This window comes from Quercus lobata, chromosome 2, assembly GCF_001633185.2.
Source record: "Quercus lobata isolate SW786 chromosome 2, ValleyOak3.0 Primary Assembly, whole genome shotgun sequence".
Lineage (NCBI taxonomy): Eukaryota > Viridiplantae > Streptophyta > Magnoliopsida > Fagales > Fagaceae > Quercus > Quercus lobata.
Window position 1 is genome coordinate 25,962,613 of NC_044905.1, and position 14,215 is coordinate 25,976,827.

The window sequence follows — 14,215 nt, forward strand, 5'->3', positions numbered from 1 at the left end:
TTAAAAGTAGCTTTTACTTTTCGGAGATTATTGAATACATTTTTATATACTATGCTTTTGGGTGATCATTGAATACCTTTTATCCACTATGCTTTTAAGACATTATTGAATAACTCTTTATACACTATACTTTTAGTGTACACTATATTCCTTCTTGTATATCTCTAAAACGATCAACTAAATGCTTTTCTAAAACTTGCATGTATAAGATTATCTTAAAAATAAAAAACTTAATCAAGAAAAAAAGAAACCTAAATTGTAATTGAAGACATAAAAGTAATTTCATTATTTTATTACTTACCTTCTCATCGGTCTTCAAGTAGCACTATTTTTCTTCTCAAAAAAAGAAAAAAAAGTAGCACTATTTTGATATTATGTACCTGTACATTCTTATGATTCTTACTTTAATATTTCAACCATCTTTTTAAGTGTTGACTTCAAACAAAAGGTTATATTTTTTATTTTGTCAATCTATTCTGATAAAACAATATAAATGAACAAAAAAAATTCATGAAATTGTTATCAACAATTTAACATCAAATTAATATCAAGATTTATATATATATACACACACACATTAACCTCATCACATGCATTTTTCACGTGCTATAAGATTCTTTTTTTTATTTTGGGTTTAATGTCATTTTTCAATTTGAATTTATCTATTATTAGTAAGGTTACACAAAAATGAATATTTAAAAACTAAAATTTAATATTTGAAATTGAGTAAACCGTTTGTTTAGTGTGTGCTAGTTTTTAGGAAAAAATATATTAAATATGCATGAAATATATTTAAATAGAGAGTGTGCTAATTTTTAGAAGAAGAAAAAAAGTTTCTTTAGAAGTTTTTTTGTTTCTTAATTTTGTTAGATTACAATTTTAACCATATTTTTTATTTGTTAAGAATAAGAATTATCTAATTAGATTAGGGGTATTTTTGACCTTTTTTTAAGTCATAACTAACTTTCTATTCTTTTGTAAAACTAGCTGCTCCTCTCATGGATGTATGCCATTTGAGAATTTAGCAAAAAAGTGATAAAGCAATTATTTAGAACCCAAAAAGGGTTGAGGAAACAATAAAAAGGCAGGAAGTAGATATGTATATTGTATGCTCAAATTGGCAACCTATGGATCCAGTAGCTAAGATATAATCAAGGTGTTTGGTAATATTGTTCTAGTAACATTGTTTGTATTTTTTGAAAATACGTGTGGGTGAAAAGTTGTGTGAAAATACATGTAATATTGTTTAAACATTGAAAACTGTTATTCTTACACTACCAAATAGCCCGAATGTTGTTACAACACTAATTTTTTAAACATTGACTTTGGCCATGAGTGTTTTTTATATATAGATTCATATGAATTTGGTAGTACCTTGAATAAAATTGGCCATGAGTGTTTCAAAAATACTCGGCCTCAACAATCTTTATCTAAAAAATTGTGACTTTTGCCATGTATTTCTAAAATTTTCTAGTATACCAAAAAAAAATTTGAGAAAGGATGCAAGGAAGAAGATGATAATGTGGAGGAAAGTGGAGAGTTAATGCTTTGTTTTTTTTTTTCTTTGATAAAAAGCGTTAATGCATAAATTACTAATTTTTAGAGAACAATAATGACATTATCATTAATACCCTTAGATCTAATAGAAATCAATGATGTAAAAAATGTGTAACTCTTGTGAAATTACACCAAATGTAACTTGAACCAATCTCATATATATATGTGTGTGTGTGTGGGGGGGGGGGTTGGGTTCAAGTTACATCTCGTGTAATTCTAAATAATATTACACTACTCAATATTTTTTAATTGGATGCGAATTTTGATAAATCTACCGTTAGATTACATTATTTTCATATATTCTCCATGTTTGCAAAATTTCAAAATGATCAAAGATTAATAACCATATTATCAATCAATTGTTTAAATTCAAGTTTTTATAATTTAAAATAATGCATAAAATATGAGTTTATGAATCGAATGGTAAATAACATCCAATTGGCATGAATGTTAAGAACATGTTATTAAATTGTGGGATTTTCAAAATATGAATTCTATAACAAGTTATTGGATGGTGTAATATTATTTAGAGTTACACCAAGTGTAACTTGAACCCAACCCTATATATGTATATATATATATGATGCGTTTTTAAAAGAACTTGAATGAAAATAATTAATAAATTAATTATACCAAATACATGCTTAAATGTTTTATCTAATTGCTCCTGTAACTACAAGGAATGATTTTTTTCAATATGATTGGTGTGATAATGGAATCGACAAAATTTTGATGTTAACCCTAATTGATTCCCATCGTGTAATCTGGTTGGCAACTAGGTTTCTGAATGATCTCATTAGAATTTCTAGCTTTTTAAGAATTCAGAAAATTTTGCACAAACGTAATAATAAGCTGTCCATGTCGCGCGCCTCATGCAATTTAAATATCAAACTTTTAGCTTAAACAAAAGGCAAGATACCAACTCTTATTCAATTTGATGAAAAGGTAGGTAGGAGAATACGCCAAAAATCCGCAAAGTCGGTAGAAGAGGGGAAAGGTCCACTTTTATATGGAGAATTTTATACAGAGAATTTTGAAGGAGTTGATATGAATAAAATGTCTAATTTTATTTTGACTATATCTCATTATTGAGTTCCACTTCTAACTAAACTTTTAATACCTCAACCTCTCCTCACTGTAGAGAGTGCAGGTGTAAAGCAGAAATTCTAATCCCCTGTAACACAACTCATAAATCAAATATGAGAGGATTACAAGTTATCGATAACTATAAATCATTTTTAAAATTAAAAAAAAAAAAATTATACAATATAATTAGACTCCCACGTAAACTTGTTTGTTGAAAGTTATTGATGATGTATTGTATTGTATCCCACGTAAAAGGTGCTTATAGAGATATTTTGGAACAATACCAAATGAGGGTTGAAAGAGTTATAGATTACGAAAAAAAAAGCTACTTATATAGATTACGATAGAGTGGGAAAAAAAAGTTGATATAATCTATTAAACTTTTTTTTTATGGGAATCTATTAAACTTTTGTATATATCGAAAAAAAATTGATAAATTAGTAGTGAATTATGTTTTTTTAACCCCTCTTCTACCTACTTTGCGATTTTTGGCGTATTCTCCTACCTACCATTTCATCAAATTGAATAAAGAGTTGGTATCTTGCTTTTTGTTTAAACTAAAAGTTTGATATTTAAATTGCATGAGGCGCACGACATGGACAGCTTATTATTACGTAAATTAGTAGTGAATTATGTTAATTTCGTTTTTATTGCTATTGAAACTCATTAGGTTTCAGTAAGTATTAGTAGTTATTGGATATATACATAAGGCGTAATATTTAATTTTTTTTATTTATAAATTTCTACAATTTGGTGTAACCACTTGATGCAACTACGGCTTCTAAGTAAGAGCAGTTCCATTTGGAACCTAGGAGATTCAAATGACCCCCTAAATTGGCCCCAAAAAAATTATATATTATTTGTTTCACTTTCTTTTTCTTTTTTTTGACCCCCTAAAATAAAAATTTAAACACGCTGACCTTAGATATTTTTTAAGCCTAGCAGAAATAAATTTGAATATGATTTTCTTAATAATATCTTGGGCTTTTAAACTCAAAAAAGCTCAATAACAAACCAATTTGATCTAAAATCCTAAAAAAATAAATTAAATTAAATTAATAAGCTCAACAACAAAAGTAGAAATTTCTTAATCTTAAACTATAAAAAAAAAATAAATAAAAATAAAAACTCATTTAGATCTTAATAAATTTGAAATAAATCAATCAAATAGAAGATTAATGGATGAATAATTTCTTGGTTGGTACATTGAAAGAGATATAACTCATAAGATTGATAATGAAGATATTATGCAATGATTTTAAAATATGAAACATCGTAGAAAGCAATTATAAAACTTTAGATATTTTAGTTTTAGATTTTAATTTTTTTTTTAAATTGTGATGTTGATATATTTAAGTTCTTTTTTGTTTTAAATTTTGTATAATTTATGTTTCTTATTGACGCCTCTAAAAAATTATATTGGAGATGCTACTGTTTTTAAACTAAACTTTTATCATATAGTATACTATATGATATGATGCAAATAACGCTTGTGAAATTATGGACATTTTATGTACAAAGTCTACACTTAACAACTGTGTAAGAATATTTTCACAATTGTATAGCATTTGGACATTCGCCAAGTACTAGGTCTTATTATTTCAAGTCAACGTTATTATTTCACAAGCACAAAGTAATGGGTCTTTGATTAACTATCTCTAAAGTCCAAAGAGGCCCAAAATTTATCCAACTACTCGGGTTTGTGTTCCTTGCCAAGAATCCAAATATTTTTGGATTGGGTTCACGGCCCATAAAAATATTCACTTCACGGGACGAATTCATGACATCCAACATTTTCTCTACATCGCGTTATGGACTTAAAAGGAAACATTATTTTTCAACGTCAAGGATTGGGCTTATGGTTTATGTTTTCTCTACATCATAAATTGGACTCACGGCCTCCTACTTTTCCTTACTTGATGGATGGGCTCTAAGCTCGAGTCGTGTTACTATAGAAAATAAGCTTAAAATCCAAATCTTATTACTTCATGAATTGAGTTTAATATCTAAATCTTGCTACTTCATGAAATGAGTTCAATATCTAAATCTTGCTACTTCATGAACTGTACTCAAGGACCACCAATGGGGCGGAGCCACGTTGCCCCTTTGTGAGGGGAGGGGGGGGGGGGGAATCCACCAACCTATATAGAAATTTTAATTGGGCCCTCCCAATGATGTACATTCGACCCCCCTCCCATTTCTGTTCAATTTACTCCTAGGCCCCAGCATGCTCTAGTTTCAATTGTAAGCCTCTTTTATCCTCTAATAAAACAAAACATGACCCACTTATATTTAAATACCCAAAAGCATAGTTGTCAGTATCGTACTATATGCGATACGTATCGTACGATACGTATCGTATCGTGTGTAAAACATTCTGTATCGTATCAGCGTATCGTAAGTGCTCATGAATCGTACGTACAATGTGCGTATCGCATAAATCGTATCGTATCGTAAAATCTTACATATCGTACAATACATGGACAAATGCTTTAAAATGAGATTTTTTGTTAAAATATGTACATTTATTTGAATCTAACAAGTTGTTAGACTTGTTTTTAACAAAAAATTATTAGTTTACTTAGTTTATCCTACTGAAATAACATATTCATAAGTTTTTTTTGTTCTCTCTCTTACAATTAGACTACATAGTACACACTTAGCCTTCACTTTAATATTTACAAATTTATTTTATATACTATGAATAAAATATTAATTGACAATATCAATTTTTTATTTTTATTATTATTGTTATAAGTCCAAGAAACTAGAATGCCAAAAAAAATTTTATAAAAATATTATTAAAATAAAAAGAACAAGAAGAGATTGTAAATGTTAATGACAAATGACGATGAAGAAAATTTTAATGAAGAAATAAGTTTGCAAAATTATAAACATGATGATAGCATTGACTTAGATGGGGTTAATTAGGCAATATGATGAATATGATGAAAATAAATTATTATTTTTAGGTCATTTGTAATATATTATCACTTTTGAATTTAGGAAATTTGAATGCGTATGTTATAAACACATGCTAATTTGATTTATTTAGTTAGTTGGTTAAATATTATTACATAAGTGATGAATAAATTAATCATTAGTTGAATATATTCAAAATTTATAATGAATATACCCTTTATATATGTATATTTATAATTTTTTATAAATTTTATTAAGTGTTTGTGTATCTTACGATACACGATACAATACAATACACGATACAGAAAAATTAAAAATCGATTCATGATACGATTCATGTTTTAACAACTATGCCCAAAAGCACTACCAACAAAATAACACTTTATCACTCATTCTCAAACTCAAAATCAGAACCATTTCTTTCACTATTCTTTTTATTCTCTTCTTGTCTTTTGTGTACACGCCACTACCCACTCCACTAGTACCAGCAGCTCCCAAACAAGACAAAACCTCAGCTCAGCCCTTCTCTCAAACTCAGTCCTCACGATCCCAAAAAAAAAAAAAAAAACTGACCATTATTTTCTTTCTTCTTGCTTTCTTAAAATAAATCATTCAGAGGGTGAGTTTTCAGTTTTCTTTTCTCTCTTCAGCACTACACCTTCATCTCTTTTTAGTGTTTTTTTTTTTTTTTTCCTCAACTATATACACTTACTTAAATATTCACATGCTCTTTAATTTTTCATATATTTTTAGAGAAATATATGATTGAAGACATGGAGAGGTTGTTTGTGATAAGTCTTGAAGGGAAGATCTTCTAGGCATTGCCACACCCACACGGCCCACACCAATCTTTGCACTTTGTGAAGACAAAGTTTCTAAGGTAAAATTTTTTTGATTTATTACCTATTTTTTATTAGTTAGATATCATGTAGCAGTGGGTGTTGTTAAATTGTTTAGTTTATGTTGTTTACTTGTGTGTTTAATTTTTGCTTTTGTTCGTTTAATTTTTGCTTTTGTTTGAGGGGTTATTCTTAATTTTTAAAAAAATTAAAATATAGGAAAATTTTAATAATAGGAATGATGATGAGTTGACTATTTAAATTAGAATTTTGTTTTCTCTTGACTACGAATAACATCCATATAACTAAATAAAAATTTCTAATTAAAATTTTATTTTTTAAAGTTCTTTTCAGGTTTATTTTTGAGTCATTCTTAAAGCTAAAAGAATTATGAGCAAACAAAAAACAATTGATGCATTCTTTAAGAAAAAAAATGTTAGCAATTCAGAAATTAGGACACCTATGGCTGTAGAAACAAATGTTGATACTTCAATAACTGATGAACACCCCTCCAAATGTCCAAGAATTCAATCTGAAGAGATAAATCGTGATTAAGGATCACGTAAACAAATATATGAATTTCCTATCAACAAACAAATATGATAGTTTATATAGAAAAGAAAATTGTTGGGAATTTCACCATGGAAATGATTATGGATGAATTCTATTCCATGAAAAATCGTCGTTAGGCATGATTTTGATGTGAAATGTTTTTTTTGTGTGGATATTTTTGTATATGTCTATAGTGAACTAGATAGTTTTTGTATGTTCATTAATGTTTAAGATATATCAAAATTGAAATTTCTTATTCAATAACCTTATGGATTATGTTTTTTATATCAATACTTCGAATCGGCCCCCCATGTAAAAATTCTTGGCTACACCCCTGACCACCATGACATTTCCAACATCACACGGTGAGTCAATAAGCAGTACCCCTCTCTTATGATATAGATTGGGCTGTAGCTCATATTTCTTTCTCACTTAAACAAGACTAATCACTCATATTATTTCTATCACCTATCAACGGGCGATAATTTTCCAATAAAGGCCCATATATATACAAAATGGGCTTTAGAAGAAACTTTAAGTCAATTAGTTTATTTAGGGTACAAATCACAAAACCCATTAATATTTCTTGACGTAAGAGCACTCACATCAGTCAATGTATAATAACATAAATGCTAAATTTAGCACATTCAACCCTAAAAATTACCCACATCAGTTAAGTTAAAACTATGTAAATTTACATTGTTGCTATAGTAATTATGTAAATATATACGATTACTATTCACATGCAAATCTATTTTTTAATACTTTTTTTTTTACGCCTATACACAATGAGAGAGAGAGAGAGTAATAAAAAACTGATAAAAATATATATATATATATATATATTTTTTTTAAATGTAGTAGAAATAAATAATCTAATGTAGATGTGTTTGAAAAGTGGTTATGTAAAATAAAAAATGCAAGTTTTTATATTAAAATAGAAAAAAAAATTTGCACAAAATGACGCAAAATGCTTTTAGTGGACAAAATAATGCATTTGGTGAAAACACAACGCAACCAATCAATCCACGTTTTACTAAAACAAAATAGTGCAATGAAAAAATTTAGTCACATGGTAGCTTTGACACAAATGAAGGTCAACTACTCATTTGTACTTCACATTTGTATTAAACAATAAGTCTACCAACTCATTTATATGCGATCTTCTACTCTCATACCATAATAAATTACCAATTTTTCTAAAAGGTTGAGCTATTAAGAAATAGTAAATTCAATCACTTAACCATATTTTTAACACTTCCTCTCATATGTGGTGTGGGTCTAAACTCCTCTTTAACTATATTAATAGTGAATTTAATCACTTAATCATAATTTTAACAATGACTTATTTACTCTTATAAACAGATTTTGAGAGTAAGCATGACAAAATTCATGGTCATCTCGTGCCTACTATTTGTGAGCGGGAGATGATAAAAAATTGAACCAGGCCAACCCAATAAGTATTGCCTAAGGTAGACCCAATCTGATTCGTAACCAAGATCCAAGAGTTGACTACTAGTGATTACCCATAACTACCTATATAAAAAATCTATTGTTAGGGGGTAAATTGAAAAGAATGAGAGAAAAGAGAGAAGCATAGAGAGAAGAGAGAGAGGGAGAGCAAAGAGAGAGAGTAATTTGCTAAATGTATTCTATATTGCATAACTTGACTAGAAGTGCCATATATGTACACAACATTCCATGACTTCAAGACATTCTGTGATTCCTGCACTCTGTTACCAGCTCTAACAAATGCTCTTGGTGGAGGAAGACTGAACACACGTTCTCCTGTGGAAGCTAGACACTTAAACGTGCTGAGCTCCCAAGACTATGATACCGTTATGCAGTCCGAATGTTACCGTTATACATTTACAGTCTTAATAGGTAGTATAATCACTGTTCATGTAAATAATCTACTCGTCATCTCTCTATGTTTCACATCTTTCTGTAAGGGTTGTTAATTAGGCGGTGAATTTTTGCAAATTTCTCTAGTAGCCAGACTTGCTCTAAGTAAACACGCATGATAATTCATATTGTTGACAATATAAAACAATCTTTGAATTGATCCTAAGCTACGCACATGTTTTCATAAATGTGATATCAGGCAGATTAGTGAACCTGTCCCACACGGCAGTGTACAAATACTACTCAAAGCCACCAACTTCATCAAAGTCAAGCAAGTAGCGTTGATGAAATAAAAACAATAATCTTTTGAGGGATTGCTATCTCAGATGACCTGAAATATGCACCATGTTTGCCCAATTCAAAGTTACACACAGTGTGAATCACACTAGCTAGAAACAGATTATTGCAGATAATGTTGGCTTTGAATAAAGGCTAAGTTATCTGTTAGCGTCTCTCCTTCTCTATCCGTGTAATATAAATATGCGATGTTAACCCCTCAAAACTCTTAGGGAAAACATGGGAGGACAAAAAATTGGAATTATGGTTATTCTTCTATGCGGTATGATCATACAACTCGTCACTTTTTAAAATATCAAAAAAATCATATTTATGGGTTTGGCATCTGATTCTGAATAAGTGATTAGTGTACGAATAAAAGATGGACATGTCCATCTTTTCTTGGTATACTTTTATTATTTTGTTGTTTCTATGAATTAATATGTAATTTTAAATATATATTGTCACTAATATTACATTACTGAACACAATGCATATTCAAAGTCATCTAAAAAAGTATGTTGTTGTTAATGTTGGCAACCAGGTGCAATTCTATTGGGATCAGTTAATCCAACAAATGCATGCCCACAATATTGCTTGGACTACGCGTATATGACTTGCCCATCATCAGGTAGCCAGAAGCTTGATCCGGCCTGCAACTGCTGTTTAGCTCAAGGCTGCACCCTCTACCTCGCTGATGGAACTTCAACTTATTGCGATTGATGGAGCTTACAATTAATTTGCATGCTCTTTACAATCTTAAATATGTATGTTTGCAAATAATGAGATTGGATTTGCAACAATAATAAATTATAATAATAAAACAATAGAGACTTATTGTCTCTATATTCTCTTATGTACATTATTATTATTATTATTATTTTTGGGGTCTTTGAGCGTGTATTATTGCCAACCAAAAGTAAAAGATCAGCATATATGGTACAGACTAAGCAACAAGGAAACTAAAGTCAGACACAAGAACAAAAATACAGTACAAAACAGAAGTTCCATATTTAGCTTCATTGTTGCAATTTAGAGTTAATAGAACTCTTCACTGTCATAGAAAGAATTCTATTAAACAACATACCCTCAAAATTGGATTCACATGCTCAGGAGATGGCTTATTTGTTTCATTGATGAATCAGTTTTGTTGTAAAATTGATTCAGAGAATGGATGGCTGCAAAAAGAGTCAGCTAAATGACACTGGTATATATTGTGTTAGCCATGATCATTGCTCCGATGCTTAAGTTAGAAAACAAGTTTTCAATGCAAAAGGCAAGAGAAATATTTTCTAGGAAAATTGGTTACGCGCACCTTATGTCTTGAATTTTCTCTTTTTAAAGGTGATTACTGATGGAAAATTGATTCCATGAATTTGGCTGGCTGTCGTGCTAAGTGGTAGGAAACGACTTAAAAATTGTAATTGCTAGCTAGCGTTATAACTCATGGAGTATGATTAACTCATATTGCCAGTTGTTGAGGTCTCTTTCTTCGTAGCAATGTCACACAATTTAGGGTATTTGTCCCTAAGTGGAGTAGGCCACTTTCATACCGACACAATAAAATGAAAGAACTGTATGCCACTTTGGGTAGGAAATTAAGGAATGGGCGTGAAATGGGTTCCCAAAAGTCCAACTTCCCAACTTTTTTACTATTCAACAAACCGTGACATGCCAGACTCACTCATATGCCTAACCAAATATGCCACAAAAAAGTGTTATTTGTATATGCATATATGTAGATGAAGATGTTGCTACGCTACCAAAACTTGTGCTTCCCTGAGAAATAGAGCCCACCCAACAATTTCCATTAATGAAAACCAAGGCACCCTAAGAAATTCTTGAAACTCCTCCTTCAATGGTGTACTTAGATCTAAGAATCAAATTTACCCAAATAGAAAAATTTTCCCCTTAAATCTAGCATGTGAAAAACAACATTCAAATCCTAATAACACTATATCATGCATATTAATTCGCACAGTTCCTAACACTATAACCTTATAGGTTATATCATTTCTAATAATTAGTACTTCACCACCATTAATTGACTAATATGTGGCAAACCAATCTCAATTGGAGTCTTATATCCGAGCAAGTGCTGTATCAAAAACCTAAGTATCATTAGACGAACCAATAGATATTATTACAATATGCAGTGTCGTCACCTTTAGTATTATCCTCTAAGTGCTATACCATTGGTATTATGGGCCTTACATGTTAGGAACCCGGTGGTTCCTAAGGGGGATGGGTGGGAAGTGTATGGAAATGGAAGGAAATTGTATGTGAATTGACTTCATTCAAGGTAATCGTCCTCCATAAAGAAATATTAAGAGAGAAAGTAATTGGTTTATTCTTCAAGATATGCTAATGATGGTTACACGCAACTATTTATAGAACTCAAGCTTTCATCTTATTGGCTACACATGACTTAATCCTATTGGCTTACTAATTAAGTATATGCACTCACCAATTAATCCATGTGATTAATGAGTTACATGTGCTTAGGGATCTAACCAACTCTATCCAAATTCCACCACTTGTAACTAACTAATGAAATGGATTACAGTGAAATGAAAAAAAAAAAAAAAAAAACAATATGGAAGCCAGAAAAACTACCAATAACCAAATGTGGGGTTCCTAGCCAGTTTTTTAAGATAAGACAAGTTTTGATACCAATTTATTCTTGCCTATTTATTTTGAGTGTGGCTAGAAAACAGTGGGTTTATACAAAATATAAATAGAAAAATAAATGAAATAATCATAAATATAAAAAAATAAAAAAATAAAAAAAATAAAAACACACACACACAAATTTATGTGGTTCAAGGTTGGCCTATGTTCACTAGGGACATCAAGGAAAATGTTTCACTATGAAAATGGGGAATTACATATGTGGTACAAAGGCACTCTCATAAAACTGAAACCCCAATTACACCCAAAACTTCTCTCTCACCACAACTAGCCCACCTATGAGTTCTTGATTCCCTAAATCTGTGTACAGTTGACCAAAGTTATGTGTATGCTAGAATTTAGGCGTGGATGAAGTATTTTAAGTGTGATACATCATACAAGGCCGATTAGTACTTGTCCTACACGGCAATGGATAGAGTATACAAATACTACTCGAAGCTAAGTCCTATCCTAGTTGTGCACGAAACCATGCCCACCAACTTCATCAAAGTCAAGAAACTAGAGCGTTGAAGAAATAAAAACAATAATATCTGTTTGCTTCTGAGGGAATGATATTGCCCACTTCACAGTTACAATGCTTTTACACTAGTCTAAGATGATTCATGATTGTAGATAATGTTGACTTTGAATAAAGGTTACCTAAGCCATCTGATTAGCTTGTATGATATCCACTTGAGACAATTTCAAATACGAGTTGCATATACCAATTTCTTCTCTCTCTCTCTCTCTCTCTCTCTCTCTATATATATATATATATATATATATATATATATTCTTTTAAGAATTTCTATAAATATGCGATGTTAACCCCTCAAAAATGTTATGGAAAACATGGAGGGACACAAAATTGGAATAATGGTTCTTCTTTTCTGCGGTATGATCCAATTTGTCATTTGTGATAAGCTCAAAATCATAATTATTGGTTTGACTTCTAATGAGTTCAATTATGTCCATCCTTTGTCTGTATAATTTTATTATTTTGTTGTTTCTATAAATGATTTTAGGATTGTCACTACTATTACAATACCACATATATGCATGTTCAAATTGTTCGCATCTATCTTTGCAACTGCTTGCATTAGGTGCAACCTGCTTACCTCCATAAGAGAAAACAACTTCCTAGTAGTATTTTAAAAAAGAATTTTCTTGTTAATATTGTCAGGTACAATTCTATTGGGAGTTAATCCGACAAATGCTGCGAAACTTTGCCCAGATATTTGCTTGGACTATGCGTATATGACCTGCCCATCATCAGGGAATCAGAAGCTTGATCCGGCCTGCAACTGCTGTTTTGCTCCAGGCTGCACCCTCTACCTCTCTGATGGAACTTCTACTTACTGTAATTGATGGAACAGACGATTCACACGCTCTTTACAATCTCCAATATGCTTGCAAATAATGAGATTGGATGTGTGGCAAAAATAAATAATAAAAATAAAACAAGTGAGACTTATTGTCTCTATGGTCTAATATATATATGCGCATTTATCCTCTTCTTTTTCTTTGTGGGTTTTCAAAGAGCATGTACTATTGCTAAATAAACAAAGAAGCCAGAAAACAGACCCAGCAGTTGACACAAGAACAAAAAAACAACACAATAGAGATTCCATTTAGCTTTATTGCAAATTCGAGCTAGTAGAGGTTTTAACTGTCATAGGAAGATCTCTATCAAACAACACCCTCGAAATTGGATTTACAAGCCCAGTTTTGGCAATATCATTTAATACCAACCACCAGAATTCTTATACTTAAATTAGATATTTGCTTGGAGATTTGTTTTGACGTACCTTATTTCTTAATTTTTCTCTTTTTAATATTATTTTAACTAGGTAAGTTTTAATGCTCGACTAATAAAATCTCTTATAATTGAATAAAAAATTTGAAATTCAATCTCCTCCTATATCAAAAATCAATTGATGTTTTGACTTAATAATAAAAAATAATAATTATAGAGAGTAAGGATAAAAACTGTTACACACAGTTATACATTCATTTTTTGAATTGAATGGCTGGTAAGAAACTTGTAACTAGGTGTAATTCATGCATGTTAATTTAATTTGTTTGAATTGTTACTTTCTTTGAAGGAACCGTGAGCATATCCATATATTATGAAACAACCGGTTAACTAATTGGTTGCCCACGGCTCATCCGGAGTTTGATGTGTTCAAATTCCAATGAACGGAATCTCATTTTCAGGGGATTTTTTTTTTTTTTTTTTTTTATGGGAAAAACGAAAACTTTATTTAGATGAAGAGAAATACCTAGCATCCTGAATCTTCAATAATGGATGGATTTTTTTCTATCCAAATTACAAAAGAATCAATTCCTTTAGCATGTTTTGCCAAAATATGAGCTGGTTTGTTTCCTAGGTGCTGAACATGTAGAAC

At 30.4% G+C, this 14,215-nt stretch overlaps 2 long non-coding RNA genes across 2 annotated transcripts; both read left to right on the forward strand.

Moving 5' to 3' along the window:
• Positions 1-9,348: 9,348 nt before the first annotated feature.
• LOC115974154 lies at positions 9,349-9,993 on the forward strand. The gene is made up of 2 exons (XR_004087841.1): positions 9,349-9,420; positions 9,682-9,993. It is a non-coding gene; the product is annotated as an uncharacterized LOC115974154 (long non-coding RNA).
• A 2,636-nt stretch (positions 9,994-12,629) lies between these two features.
• Positions 12,630-13,573, forward strand: LOC115957153. The gene is made up of 2 exons (XR_004084324.1): positions 12,630-12,702; positions 12,991-13,573. It is a non-coding gene; the product is annotated as an uncharacterized LOC115957153 (long non-coding RNA).
• The last annotated feature ends 642 nt before the right edge of the window (positions 13,574-14,215 follow it).